Source organism: Bison bison, unplaced genomic scaffold (assembly GCF_000754665.1).
Source record: "Bison bison bison isolate TAMUID 2011002044 unplaced genomic scaffold, Bison_UMD1.0 scf7180017864473, whole genome shotgun sequence".
NCBI classification, from domain to species: Eukaryota; Metazoa; Chordata; class Mammalia; order Artiodactyla; family Bovidae; genus Bison; species Bison bison.
In genome coordinates this window covers 8,677,699-8,694,131 of record NW_011495034.1, presented here as the reverse complement: position 1 = coordinate 8,694,131, position 16,433 = coordinate 8,677,699, and the positions used below count along the sequence as shown (strand labels likewise).

At 36.5% G+C, this 16,433-nt stretch overlaps 1 protein-coding gene across 1 annotated transcript in view; it reads right to left on the bottom strand.

Annotated features, from left to right (window-relative positions):
* LOC105004362 overlaps positions 1-16,433 on the bottom strand; it is a 178,147-nt gene that overhangs the window by 49,946 nt on the left and 111,768 nt on the right. The window lies entirely within an intron of this gene.

Here is a 16,433-nt window from a genome sequence, read left to right as displayed (position 1 = left end):
CACAGTTCAAAAGCATCAATTCTTCGGAGCTCAGCTTTCTTCACAGTCCAACTCTCACACCCATACATGACCACAGGAAAAACCATAGCCTTGACTAGACGGACCTTTGTTGACAAAGTAATGTCTCTGCTTTTTAATAGGCTATCTAGGTTGGTCATAACTTTCCTTCCAAGGAGTAAGCGTCTTTTAATTTCATGGCTGCAATCATCATCTGCAGTGATTTTGGAGCCCCAAAAAATAAAGTCTGACACTGTTTCCACTGTTTCCCATCTATTTCCCATGAAGTGATGGGACCGGATGCCATGATCTTCGTTTTCTGAATGTTGAGCTTTAAGCCAACTTTTTCTCTCTCCACTTTCACTTTCATCAAGAGGCTTTTGAGTTCCTCTTCATTTTCTGCCATAAGGGTGGGGTCCTTCCTTTTAGGAACACTCTTTTCCTCAAGATATGATCACCTGACTAGTTTTCCAGAATTCCTTGCAGCTACATGTGACCATGTGGTTTGTCTCTTGATGCGACTTAGCAGCAGCAGCAGCAGCAGTAGCAATTAAGGGCTTCCTTCATAGATCAGTCGGTAAAGAATTTGTTTGCAATGCAGGAGACCTGGGTTCAATTCCTGGGTCCAGAAGTTCCCCTGTAGAAGGAAATGGCAACCCACTGCAGTATTCATGCCTGAAGAAACCCATGGACAGAGGAGCCTGGCAGGTAACAGTCTACAGGGTCCCAAAGAGTCAGACATGACTTAGTCACTTAACCATCACAATAGTAATTAAGCAAGAGTAACATGAACCATTTCAGTCTTCTCTTTAAAAGAGAAAATCACTTGCTTTCTAATAGTCTTTCCATATCTCATAGTCTATAAAGCAAACAGTGTCCAGTTCCACCAAGCAGCTGAGGACAACTTTAGGGAATAGCAGAACAATATAAACAGAACCTGGGTTCCTAAATGACTCAACAGCCTCCCTGGTTAGTTACATTAAACATCTACTTTGAGCCACTGTGTTTTAGGATTTCCTTGTCATAGCCTCTTGTCTGTATCTCCAAATACAGTTACTCAAATTCGAATTTCTTTCATCTCATTTCTACTACTTTCATCTGTGTTAAAACATTGTTGCTAGTGACAGTTTTGCCCAAGTATGTAGCAAAAGACTATTATGGGGTCAGTGTTGTTTCTTGGACAAACAAGCTAATTTCATGGTATGTATCTGAGCCACTGGGTTTATACAATCTTGGGGCATCTAGGCTGCTACCCTTTAGTTCTATGATTTTTTTAAATCATTTTATCACACCATTAACTTATTTGAAATTTTTCTTCACTGTGTTCTTGTACTGAATCTCACTTCTCACTTTTGATTATTATCATAGAACATTTATTCGTGTGTCTGTTTATTACCCATTATCAACATGTGTCTGACCAAGGACAATCAGGCAACAGTACTGATTTCACTGATATTCAGCAAATTTCCTGATAGATCCTCCCAAGCTTTCCTATTGGACTAATGCTGGATATACAAGACTGATAGCAGCAGGTGTTAGCCCAAGTTACTGTGGCCCCAGTATGCACATACTCCTGATGTAAGCTTTGTTGATAACAACCCAAATTTACTACAAACAAAAAAGTAGTTATTCTTTTGTCCTTTTATCCTTTTTTTTAAGTCACAGGTTAAAGTCTCAATGAAACAATCCACAACTGCATTGAAAAAGCCTTGCATAGTATCTGTGATTTCTCATCTTTCTTAAAGCTACGGGGGGGGAAATGCCTTATTCTTTTCCTTTCATTTCTTGGTCTCACAAATAAGAGTATTTTAAAAGAGAAAATAACCTTAAGGACTTCTTCTCTAGAAGTTTTAGAACTGTGTTCCTGGCACCCTAGGACAACAGAAAGATATCTCAAAGTAGCCTGAAGACGGGTTGGTGAAGGAGGCTAGGTGGTAGAGACCAGAGACTCCTCTCTGCTTCAAATGAAGCAGTTTTCTTTTCTTTAATCATTAAGATTAGGGTTATAATTGAGATTTGATTTTTAAAATGTTTCCTAATATTTGGAAAGTGCTGATCTAGTCCAAACCAAATGAGGGAACTAGGAGCTCAAGAGAGTAAGATTTACTCATGAAATGAGAGCTGACTAGTGGTGAAGCTCAGATGGGATCCTAGTCTTTTGACATCTTGTCCAAAATTTTTATACCAAAGCTACAGAGATTATTTAATAAAGTGTGGGCACTCAATCACACACAGTTAAAGTGGCATAGCTACTCTGGTATTCATGTAACTTATAAGAGTTTCAATACCAACTTCAAATTTCCCTGTATTTTTCATCTGGCTTGTAGTTAAATTTCCCTGTATTTTTCATCTGGCTTGTAGTTAGGAATAGTGATAAATGTTTCTATTTCTGTATACAGCAATTAAGATAAGTATTTATATTTTTCTAAATATTAAAGAAAAAGTAACTTTTTAACTTAAAAAATTATGACTGTTCTAAAAAAAATTTGAAGAAGGAAATTATGACATGCATAATATGAATGCATCAGACTCTAAGAGGAAACATGGGCCTAAATACTGCTCTGCCATCAAAGAAATAACTTGGTGCCCTTTCTTTGCAATCACATCTTCTTAACAGACCTCAAATTTCTTAGTTTTTAATGTGGTTAGTCTATACAATTTATTAATTTTCTTCCAGATCTAAAAATCTAGGACTCTCTTATAATTTAATTCTGTCCATCTCCAGATTAAGCAATAAAGTATATAATTATAAAAAGTGCATAATTTATATGTGCATGTATCAAAATATGCCTACACATCAAAGGACTCTTCAAACTTTTAATTTTACGGCTCTACTTTATGGGTTTTTTCTATTTTAAAAAATACACCATTTGTATTCAGTAAATTCACCCTTTTAAATGTACAGTTCTGTGAGCTTTGACAAACATTTACAGTTACATAATCACCACCAAAAGCAAGACCTATAATAATGCCATCACGCCCCAAAATTCCCACCTCCCTTTAGAGTCAGCCCCCACCACCCCTCTTCCCTGGCTACTGCTCTGGTTTCTGTCATTGTATTTTCACCTTTGCTTCATTACATGCTTTTTATTCCTGAGCCTTCTTACTTTCATCGTTAGTCCTAAAAGTTAAATAACATACACTGTGCCTAATCTGATGGTCACTTTATATCTTGTTTAATCTTAACAACAATTTTGACAGCAATTCTATGATGCATGCATCACCACACTTACTTTATATATGAGAAAACTAAGACTTGTAACAAGGAGTAGTTTTCAAGGGTAACACAGCTAATAAACAAAGAACCCCAGCTCCCTAATGAACACAGTCCCACCATACACACCCTAATATAGCCTCTCTCCATACTTCTTGTTCATAAGGGCAAAATAAACCTTTATTTGTTTGAGCTTCTATTATTTTGAGTTTTCTGCTATATGAAGCCAAATCTAACAGCATTTGTTTTGGATCCTCCTATTTGGAGCATCGTTTTCTCAGGACACATAGCTACTTATCTTTTCAGCAAACTTAACAGATCCAGGGAGACATCATAGTTTATTTACATTTTTGGAGCCTTAACTCTGGCCATAAGTCAGAGTGCTGTCTCAAATTCTTAGTTCTCCAAAATCTTCATCTACTGGAGTCTAAGTCTACATTCCCACTAGTTGCAAACCCAGAGGAGGACAGGGATGATATTTATTGAAGTTCTTAAATACCAACATTTATTTTCAGCTTTACTTTGCCAGATGATTGTCCATTCTCCAATTCAGTTTGTGTTATGCATGATTTTAAAAAAACTGCTTAGTCTTGATTTTAGATGCATATGAAGAGTACACTTTGTGTCATACATTCACAGAGGTGAGTTTTCTTTAGCAGAGGCAACCCTGATGCTCAAACAGGACAAATTTGCTTCAAACTCACAGATGCAAGATCCACAGGCCAAGATTCTCTCCCTGTAATCCCCTTGGAATATCATATACCGTGGAACACAGCTCTCTAAACCAGCTTTTTCAATCTTAAGGCTACTTAAAAAAAAAATAGTGTTTTCTATATGGAATAAGGCTAGAGTGGCCTATAAATTACAAAAGATACTTATATGAGAGGAATTGAAGCCTACATTTTAAAACATTATGCCTTCATATGAGCATTTATGTTAAACAATCTGATGGAAGTTCATAAATGTTTACTTCACATTGTAATCTGTGTACATATTTTCATATAGGAAGAGCACAATTAAAGCATCAAAACGTTACTTGCACAGTGCACAAGCAAGTTGCCTGAATCAGTGGGTTAAAATGTAGCAGAGATTTTTGTTCTTTAAGTTTTCGAATCACTAACTTAAGGAAGAGAAAATAATGTTGTCTGGTATTATTTAGTCCAGTTCAGTTCAGTCATGTCCGACTTTTTGCGAACCCATGGACTGCAGCATGCCAGGCTTCCCTGTCCATCGCCAACTCCTGGAGCTTGCTCAAACTCATGTCCATCAAGTCAGTGATGCCATCCAACCATCTCATACTCTGTCATCCCCTTCTCCTCCCACCTTCAATCTTTCCCAGCATCAGGCTCGTTTCTAATGAGTTAGCTCTTTGCACCAGGTGGCCAAAATTTTGGAGTTTCAGCTTCAGCATCAGTCCTTCCAATGAACAGTCAGGGTTGATTTCCTATAGGATGGACTGGTTTGATCTCCTTGCAGTCCAAGGGACTCTCAGAGTCTTCTCCAACACCACAGTTCATAAGCTTCAATTTTTCAGCACTCAGCTTTCTTTATACTCCAACTCTCACATCCATGCATGACTACTGGAAAAACCATAGCTTTGACTATGTGGACCTTTGTCAGCAAAGTAATGTCTCTGCTTTTTAATATGCTGTCTCTCTAACCCTAGCTCCTTGCTTCTTCCCAGGAGCAACCATCTTTTAATTTCATGCAGCAATCACCATCTACAGTGATTTTGGAGCCCAAGAAAATAAAGTCTGTTACTGTTTCCATTGTTTCCCCATCTATCTGCCATGAAATGATGGGACCGGATACCCTGGTGTTATTAGATGATAATATAACTAATCTTGTGGAAATGGGAAGGAAGTCATAGTATATACATTTCTCATGGGAGAAACAGTTCTCTGTGTTCAGTATGAGTGCGTACTCTGGGGGACAAGTGGTTTTATTTTTTGCTTATTGTCTTTCTCACTGTTGGACCTCACGATGTTTTGCTCTTTTTTTTTTTTTGACTGCTAAAGCTTAGGGACATATTTATGTACCCCTTCTAGCAAGCAGATATATATTCATGACCTATGTTTTTATGTTCTAACATCATTCCAGAGGCCGTCTTTTCTTTCTAATCTTATTTTCCTTTTGTTTATTTTCAATCAATCATCTTTTTAAAATATAAATATTCCTGTACTATTTCTTAAAACCATTTCTGAAACAACCCAAATTCATAGTTAACTAGTAAATTATGCTAATATTTGTATTTAGTTACCTGCTTAAGACACCTAAAATAATACTGGTATTAGAATAGAATATGAATGATACTTATACTAGCATCTTACCTCTGTGAGATCAGTAATCAATAATCAAAGAATGTTACGGAGTCTTTAGCTGTCAATTGTATAAATTCTGTTTAATTCAAAAGGAAATACAGACATGAGAAAGCAAATAAGGAGCGGATTGCCATTTCTTTCTCCAGCGTATCTTCCCAACCCAGGGATCGAACCCAGGTCTCCCGCATTGTAGACAGACGCTTTACCGTCTGAGCCACCAGGGAAGGTACTAAAATAAGTCTAATGGTTCAAAAATTAGAAACCTGATATCAATGCATTGTTATTGCCTCCAAGTTCAGACTAACATGTCAGTTATTCATCAACAGAATGAAAATTAAAGTCAATCAGCTTTATTATTTTAAAAGTGTAGATATATTTAAATGTAACCATACCAGTGTGTTTTGATTGGTTCAGTTTCTTATTACAAATGAACTTGAACTAAGAGAAAAGTATATCTGCTAAAATATTTGTACAGATATATGCAACCCACTCCAGTGTTCTTGCCTGGAGAACCCCAGAGACAGGGGAGCCTGGTGGGCTGCTGTCTCTGGGGTCGCACACAGTCGGACACAACTGAAGCGACTTAGCAGCATGAATCACTAAAACAATATTTTACATAGAGTAGGATAAATCAAAAATGCATTATGCTGATACAGTTTTTATTAACAGTTCAGGAATAAAGAAAAGGGAAATTATTTATTCTTTTCAGAATCTATTGCCTTTATTAGGTCCCTAGGCAGTTTTTCTCTAAACCTTCCCGTCTTACGTGCAAGCATTTGGTATCATTAGATTGAAATGGTTTAGCTGAGGGAGTTCCAATTTATACCTGTTCTAGTTCAGGTATTATGTATTAGTTGTTCTAAGTGCCTCCTCTCACTTTCAAAGATGTCCTTATTTGAGAGGTATTAAGTGGTCACTTTAAATGTGATGTATTTCAGTAGTTCTCAAGAATTATAGATAACAATAAGGTCCTTACTTCTAAAAAGCCATGATTCTGGGAGACCAAGTAATGGTCCAAAAAGGGAGGAGGATCACTCTCTGAATACTATGGCTAAATATTTTTATGAACTGTCACTTAAATTATCCAGTCTTAAAGCATATTTAGGGATTTCTGTACAAAATGCATAAAATAATTATAGATCAAAACCTTGAGAGGTTCTGTGACTTTCCCAAGGCCACACATTTACTAAGTGGCAGAACTGGGATGCTATCCAAGATTGATTGGATTCCAAAGACTGGCTTTAGCTAGCTATGCTACAGTACCACCCTGCCTTAGTCCATCATTTCTGCCCAACTCACAGTTTGTTAGAACCACATAGTACAAGTGCCGGCAAGCTGCCCCCTCACGGCCCAATCCGGCACCCCCTACAACCCTCATCATGAGACCATGCCAACTCCAGTTTCAAATATTTCTATTCTTCTCTGCCAAACCAAAATCAACTTTTTTTTTCTTATGACCTAACCTGAGATCTGTAACAACAGATGATAATAGGTAATCAGATAAATTAATCATTATCAATGAGTTGATATTAAATGTGCAATGTCTTCTCAGGGAAAGTAGTATTCTAACCATTTAAAATAGTTATTACAATATGGTAATTAGGGGCAGGATAAATGTTACAAGCTAAACATATGTCAGTGGAGTTGGAGGTATGAGAGTCTACAGAAGGGCAGTATTTTGGGTCAAGGCATTCCGACATTTGTCAAAACTATTGCATAAGCTTCTCTGTCCACTACTATGTAAGCTAGATCTAGCCACTGTCAGTCCATCATTAACTATATGTACAAGATTACTCAAGTAGAATAATAGGGAGGAAAAAACCTTCAGTGTATCTCCCCCAAAAGTATAAGAATGGCAATATGTTTGCATTGACCTAAACAAAGAGGTCTCCTCTCTGCCCTCACTTCACTGAGCCACGTACCTGCGAAAGATAAACAACTCTGCAGTGCTTTACAGGTTTGCTGACTTTGTGAAAAAGTAACCAGGGCCGAATAAAGAAAGTCTAAAAGAGCAAACATTTGGAATGAATGATCAGTAAAATCTCAAATTGTATATTATAGAAAAGTGTTGTAAATTATTTTTTATATTTCATCTGCCTTAAAAAATTTATTCAGACCATAATATTTTTAATGTCCTGTCCTCATATCTCAAATACATTTTTACCCTTCAGAGGCAATCTCTTCACTTTTATCTCTGCTTCTCAAATAACTAAACTGAGATCATACCTTACACCTTTAAGAATATAGATACCCAGGCAAAAGGAAGAAATGCAAAAAAATATTCCATTTATTTTATTGACATGTTCAAGTCATTTTTGGCCTATAACTTGATTTATAATGGCCTTTTAAAAATTATGTTTAAATTAATTTATTGGAATATATTTGATTTACAATGTTGTGGTAGATTCTGCTGTACAGCAAAGTGAATTGGTTATGTACATATACTTATAGCCACTCTTTTTGTGTTTAGATTCTTTTCCCATATAGGCCATTAAAGAGAATTGAGTCGAGTTTCCTGTGCTATACAGTAGGTCCTTATTAGCTTTCTATTTTATAGATAGTAGTGTGTATATGTTCATCTCAATCTCCCAGTTTATCCCTTGCTGTGGTAACCATAAGTTTGTTTTTTTACTTCTGTGACTCTATTTCTGCTTTGTAAATAGGTTCCTTTGTACCATTGTTTTTAGATTGCACATAAACTGACATCATATGATACTTACCTTTCTCTGTCTGACTGACTTCACTCAGTATGACAATCTCTAGGCCCACCCATGTCACTGCAAATGGCATTATTTCACTCTTTTTTTTATGGCTGAGTAATATGTCATTGCTTGTATGTACCACATCTTCTTAACCATTCCTCCTTTGATGGACATTTAGGCTGCTTCCATATCTTTTTAATGAGCTTTGTATCTCTTCCCATTTGTGCTAGAGTTTATTTGCATGAGAATGCTATTCCCATATTCACTTGTCTGCAAATCATCCCTGCCAAGATTGACACGGCACTGCCCAGAAAAGAAGCTGTCAAATGTCTTCAGTAAAGTAGACAGGTGTCATCGATTGAAAAGCTGATGTCCAAATCAAATTTTTGGCAAAAGGCTGCAAAAGAGCATCAGAAATTTTTATTTCACACATTATAAAAGGCATGATACTGCTGTTAAGAAACTCTTCAATTTGTCCTTAACTTTTCTAAGTCAAGCCATCTTCCAAAAACCAGCATCCAACTGCATGCCTGCTCACACATCCTTGTGAACTGGGGCTGAGGATGCAACTAAGGTCTCAGCAAGGCTATAAAACTTACTTAATTGATATCAGAGGGACCAAGATTAGCATCTCTTCTCAAAAGTCAGGGAAAAGTAAAGAAGATATGTAGTCTTTCTAAAGGCAACAAATAATACTACTGGCAGTTTACTTCATTCAAAATGCTTCTCTGGTGTTCATTTGATTATGCCTATAAAGTTGCTTGAGTTCATATGGAGCCACTCAAAACACATACAGAATTTGTGACGATAGCTATTAAATTCTTTGCCTACCTGCCCTAAAGTGTTCAGACACATGTTTGCTAAGAAACATCTTCCTTTTTTAATACCCAGGAATGCTTTTGATTCTTAAGTTATCTCCTAGACCCTGGCCAAAATGAGACATTTTGAGCATAACAAATGTTAACCATCACCAAGCTCCTGCTTTTCTTATTCCTCTATTTCTTATTCCTCTATTTCCACTACTTCCACCATCGTTAACCAACTTAACAGGATTTCTCACCCGTATTTCTGCAATATCCTGATAACTGATTCTTATTCTCCCAATTATAGCCAATTACAGCCACTTTTTACTCTGCAAATTAATTGTTTTAATTGTGTCATGTTTCTACCCCATTAAGCATTTGCTTAACTTCCCACTGCCTTGGATAAAGTTAAACAAAATCTTAACATGGATTATAAAGTGTAAGAGAATCAGGGCTACATTTCCATGATTGGTTTTTCTTGCTTTCCCAATCTTTCTGCTCCTCATACTCTCCAAAATCTCTCTTGCCCGCAGTACTTTGAAGTACTGATCTCTGCCTGCTCTCAATTTGCCCACATACTCCATCTTCCAGAAACCCTCCAACACTTGACAGGCCCACTTCTACTCCTCCTGCAGTCTCAGCATTAACTCTACCTCCCCAAGAAGTCTTTAAATGACCACTGGTTTCTGTGTCATATATTGTGATGTATACTCATTGCACCCTTTATTTCACCTTTCTTGATTCTCTTAACAATTGGAATGATTTATTATCTATATTTCTTACCAGGTTATAAGTTCTGTATCATAATGAACTTATGAGCTATGTCTGCACCATGCTTCACAATGTGTATAACCAGGGCTTAGCACATAAAGGGAGCCCAATAAATATTTGCTGACTAAATTAATGAACGTGTAGGACTCTTTAATTTCTACTCTAATAGCAAAAGTTTCCAAGAAAAACTTGCCAAATCCTAGGAAAAGTGCCCACACATTTGTCACTGTTCCAGAAAGAGACTAATTTCTACTGAATTTGCAGAACTCCATGTGCCATTTTGAGCATAAGTGGAATGCAGAATTAAAAGAGAATTTTGAAGTCAGCTATATGTTCTGCCTGGAAAAAAATAATCTAAATGGAATTCTTCAGGCAAGAATACTGGAGTATGTAGCCATTCCCTTCTCCAGGGGATCTTCCTGACCCAGCAATTGAACCTGGGTGCCCTGCATTGCAGGCAGTTTCTCTATCATCTGAGCCACCAGGGAAGACCACACGTTCTTCCTGGAAAAAATAATCTAAATCCCTATGAACAATCAATATCTCTTCACTCTTATAACGTATGATCCAAACTTATTGCTTAGGGAAGAAAAGTTTACAATCCCATCACTTTATACATGCACAGTTTGCTTTCCTGTTTTTAAATCTTTCCATTTTACACACAAATATTTACTTGTGTGTGTGTATTTTATTGGACTTTCTTAGGTGGCTCAGTGGTAAATAATCCACCTACCAACGCAAGAGACATGGGTTTGATGCCTGGGTTGGGAAGATCTCCTGGAGAAGGAAATCGCAACCCACTCCAATATACTTGCATGGGAAATCCCATGGACAGAGGAACCCGGCAGGCTACAGTCCATAGGATCACAAAAGAGTTGGATATGTCTTAGCCACTAAACAACGAGTATGCTTTATTATTTAAGCCTCCCTAGAATATAAGCTTCATGAGAGAAGGGATCTCTGCCTGATGGTGATCACTGTAAGTTGATGCCTGTTACATAGTAAGTGTTTGATATATATTATCGAATAAATAAATTGTCTTGTTTCTGGTAGATAAAGTAAATAACTTTTAAAATATCAGTGTCAGGCAGAAATTGATGAATTTTGAGTGATTTAACAGGCTATTTGTTGAAAAGTTTTTCTTATCCAGATGCCACTATATGTGAAAACATATCATTAATCTAGATTCTTATTAAGGGTTTGACTTTAAAAATACAGACTCTAGGAAACATCTACCAACTTTTTTAAACTATCTTTTTACTTGCAAGAGTGGCCTAGATAGATAATAATAGAAGGTGATTTGGGTGAAGGAAAACTGTAATAAGGAGAGATGGAAAAAAAAAATGTCACATACTTTAAACTTTTGCCTGGTGTTTTCTCTTTTGGAATCCCAGATGGAGTGATTTAGGAAAAGACACTGAAAATCAGGACCGTAATAAACCAATGAGAAGCTACTTTACATTTCAAGATTTCTACAGATTGTCACTTTCAAGCCTACTTGATTACTTTGATTTGTTTTACTTTTGTCATATGCTATGCCATGCTAGCTTTGGTCACCTGATGCAAAAAACCAACTCATTAGAAAAGACCATGATGCTGGGAAAGATCGAAGCAGGAGGAGAAGGGGATGACAGAGGACGAGATGGTTAGATGGCATCACTGACTCAATGGACATGAGTTTGAGCAAGCTCCAGGAGATGGTGAAGGACAGGGTAGCCTGGTATACTGCAGTCCCTGGGGTCACAAAGAGTAGGACATAACTTAGCAACTGAACAACATGCCATGATAAGTCGCTTCAGTCCTGTCCAACTCTATACAACCCTATGCACTGTAACCTGCCAGGCTCCTCTGTCCATGGGGATTCTCCAGGCAAGAACACTGGAGTGGGTTGCCATGCCCTCCTCCAGGACTTTTGTCATAGCTTCCCATAAAATGTATTAAACATTCACCTGTCCCTTGTACCTCAAATCACTTGTCTTCTGAGTTGCAAACTTTACTGTAAGCTTATAGTGAATTTGAATGACAGGCCATGTAAAACTATTCCAGAAGAAACACAGAAATAGAGAAGTAACCAGTTATTCTGGTTCAGGTTCAACCAGTTAGGGTTATCCAAGTTGGTAGAGGGAATGGACTTTTCACCTGCATATTTCAGTTTAACTCAGCTCTTTGTTCAGCTACCAGGAAATTTATTTAACAAGGGTTTACAGGAATTTATGGATTTTTCCATACTCAATGACTTTTAATAATATTTTAAAGATCTTTGAGAATTAGGAATTGGAGATCTAAAAATTAACTTCTCTCAAACAGTATTCACAAGACTCTGTTTTGATTTTTCTCTGTACCTATCAAACATTTTTTTGATGCTACTTTCACTGCAAAAATAAAATTAGCAGCAAATGTACACTCTGAGGAAAATGATGTAAGATTGTTTCCAGCAGTACCTTCAGCTAAATGCTTCTAACATAATGAATTTTTATCAACCTGGAGAATTATGGAAATATAATAATATTCAGAATATACTTGGATGCAGGGATATTGTGACCAAAAATGACTTTTGTATCCATGTGAAATAGCTATTAATCTTAAATTATTATAGAAAAATTGTAATGAGATTATTAAAATAACTATTAAGCCCCTCACTCCCAGACTTTTAGCTATAATGACAAAACTTTTAAGTATATTATATATATATATATATATATAATTCATATATAGTGGAAAAACAATATATTTTTGGATGGGGAAAACTTATTTTAAGTTCCAGATCCAGCTTGTACTTGTATGGTCAAGTTACTTGACCTCTTTAAGTCTCAATTTCCTTATAAAAAAGGAAATGTTAACACTTACTTTATAAAACTTATTTAGTCAGCAAAGTAAAGTATTAAAAATACTGAAATGAATAATCTTAAAACAGAAATATATCCCCTGTCACTTGAAGGTAGGCTGTACTCTCTGATTTGCTTCTAAAGAACAGAATATGAAAAGGGGGAAAGAAACTTTACCATGGAGAAAGGTGGAAAACAGTACTGTGCCAGGTGATCGATGCCAACACATACAGTGATAATTTGTGTTGATAGCATGTAGTTTATGATGTGATAAGAATGGCATTTCCCTCTCAAGACCATAACCTCCTTTTAATTATGAGAATATAACAAATAAACACAAATTGAGGAACATTCTACAAAATCTCCCCAACCAATTTTTCTCAAAACAGTGAAGATCGTGAAAAATAAGGAAAGAATTCACAAACTAGCAGAGACGACAGAGACATGATAATTACAAACAATTTCTATCCCCAAACTGAATCCTGGAATAGAAAAAAATTCAGGGAAGACAAGTTAAAGCTGAATCAAATCTAGAGTTTAGTTAATACAAAGTATCAGTGTTGGTTTCCTCATTTATTTAGATAAAATAGTAATAGAAAAAAACAGATAATGAAGATATGGAGACTGTATTATCTTTGCAACTTTTCTGTAAATTGAATTTATTTCAAAGGAAAAAGTTTAGTACAAAATTATTTTTTAAATAACCATAAAACATAGCTATAGATGCAGCTAAAGTCACTGTCTTCATTTTATCATCATTTTAACCAAAATAAAAGGTTTTAAATATATAAAGTATTGGAGAAGGAAATAGCAACCCACTCCAGTATTCTTGTCTGGGAAATCCCAGGGACAGAGGAGCCTGGCGGGCTACAGTCCATGGGATCACAAGTGTTGGACTTGACTGAGGAGGCTAAACAACATATAAAGTATAAAATTTTCTACCATATCATCTACATTATGAATCAATCATTTGAATAATTTTTCTTCAGTTATCTAAAGTATGTAGTCACACGTTTATTTGCTGGAGTCAGAGCTCTCAGCTTCTAAGAGTCCTAGGACTCAAAGAACCATTGGGAGGAGGAGAAAGAGCAGGAGTAAGATGAGGAAGAGAAATAGTATTCATGGAGTGAAAACTTGTGGGATCGAACTGTGTTAATGATCTTATCTGAATTATCTCACTGAATCCTCACAATTTCCTAAGTATCCTTATTATTCCCATTTCCCAGTCAAGCAAAAGGAGAGTGATATTTTGCCCAAATTCACACTGCTAATAGCCAGAAGTATTTAACTGTAGAGCCCAAACAAATGTGCGCTATATTATACTGCCCTGTTGTAAGCCAAAAAGTCTCAAAGTCCACATGTCCATGTGGATGAGGATTAGTGTTCTATCAACAATTCTAAAAAGAAGAAAAAAAGAAAAGAAAAATTCAAACAAAGGCAAAAGAGCAATGACAAAACCTAGTAAATTATTTACTCACTTAAAGGTACTTAATTTACATTCTATGAATTATGTAAGAAGTATCTGGCCTTATACATATCTCTGGACAGTTTTTGATTGTTGCCCTTCCGAAAAAAAAAAATTTTTTTTTAAGTATTTTTTTTAAATAACCTAAAAGCCACAAAGAAAATCTGTTTCAATTTTAAGAACTGTATCAGTTTATCTTGGTGACTCAAATGATAAGCCTTGATTAGAACTCAGAGTTCTGGACTTCTTGTTCACTACTCTTGGGAACTAACATTCATGAAACTTAGACTAGAACCCATAGAAATAGCAACAGTAGTGCAAGCATAGCAGAAGAAAATGCGTGCATTTCAGAAGCCTTATCAAAAAAACAAAAATGTTCTTTCCTTTCATCGGCTTAGAGGATTCAAGCAAACTGTCTGCCAACTTACATATTCCCATCATAATTATTTCTTTCAGTTGGACTTACTACATCTCCCATCAGTGAAATCACTGGGCATGCATACACGGTTGTGTAATCAAGGCCCATCCTGTTGCTAAACTTCACAATCAAAAGAATACAAAGGAAAATTACAAAAATAAGTTTCATCACACAGGACTGACAAACTTAGGAAAGATCTAAGACTTATCCATTGCGAAAACCTAATGAGAAGGGCTTACTTCAGAAGAGAAAGAAATGGCAGTGAGATGGATATTGGTATTTGGGCTTCAAATGTCTAGAGCCCACTGAAAACATGGGTTTCTTTTCTGCATTATGACGTTGAGAGCCATTTGGTTTCATTTTTTCAAGTGCAGGCTGCCATTTGGAAGGAAAAACGGTGATCTCCAGCTCACTGAATTATTCACAGCACACTCTGAACCTAGGAGTATCCATTATCATATTATCATCAGAGGCAACATAAGACTTTGGAAATAACAAGTTCGCTGATATACCTCCATGAGATTAATAGGCTCTCTATGCCATACTAACATATCCAAAGTGACCTAACTAAGTCATCTCCCATGTGACATTTCTGTCCCCCTCAAAATAAGTGAATCACTACAGTTGTAGAAGGGGGACTCTTTAATCCTTATAGTAAGTTTAAGAGATAGACAAATCTACTGCAGCAATGAGTTCTTTGGTGTGTGGTAGCTATTACCAACTTAGGAGCTAATCCCAGAATTCATGTAGACTGAACTATCTGAGTACATCATGACCAACGCTGGACTGGATGAAGCCCAAGCTGGAATCATGATTGCCGGGAGAAATATCAATAACTTCAGATATGCAGATGATACCACACTTATGGCAGAAAGTAAAGAAGAACTAAAGGGCCTCTTGATGAAAGTGAAAGAGGAGAGTGAAAAAGTTGGCTTAAAACTCAACACTCAAACTAATACAATTATGTAAAGTTTAAAAATAAAATAAAATTAGAAAAAAAAAAAAAAAAACTCAACACTCAGAAAACTAAGATCATGACATCTGGCCCCATCACTTCATGGCAGATAGATGGGGAAACAATGGAAACAGTGAGAGACTTTATTTCGGGGGGGGTTCCAAAATCACTGCAAATGGTGACTGCAGCCATGAAATTAAAAGATGTTTGCTCCTTGGAAGAAAAGCTATGCCCAACGTAGACAGCATATTAAAAAGCAGAGACATTATTTTGCCAACAAAGGTCCACATAGTCAAAGCTATGGTTTTTCCAGTAGTCATGTATGGATTTGAGAGTTGGACTATAAAGAAAGGTGAGTGCTGAAGAATTGATACTTTTGAACTGTGGTGTTGGAGAAGACTCTTGAGAGTCCCTTGAACAGCAAGGAGATCCAACTAGTCCATCCTAAAGGAAATCAGTCCTGAAAATTCATCGAAAGGACTGATGTTGAAGCTGAAACTCCAATACTTTGGCCACCTGGTGTGAAGAGCTGACTCATTAGAAAAAAGCCTAAGGCTGGGAAAGACTGAAGTCAGGAGGAGAAGGGGACGACAGAGAATGAGGTGGTTGGACGGCATCACCAACTCAATGAACATGAGTTTGAGTAAGCTCCAGGAGCTGGTAATGGACAAGGAAGCCTGGTGTGCTGCAGTCTATGGGTTCGAAACGAGTAGGACACGACTGAGTGACTGAATTGAATTGAACTATCTGATTTGCTACTGTAATCAAATGGCAAAAAGTATGCAAAGTGCTTTGCACAGAGCTTACTACATAAAAAAAAAAAAAAAAATCTCTACTATTGTTCAATCATTTTTACTTTTACACGGTCTTCCCTCTGATGTTAAACTTGAAACACATTTGTGAAATCACAGGTAAAGACAACTAAATCTGGAGAATCACTTATAGACCAAAATCGCATAATA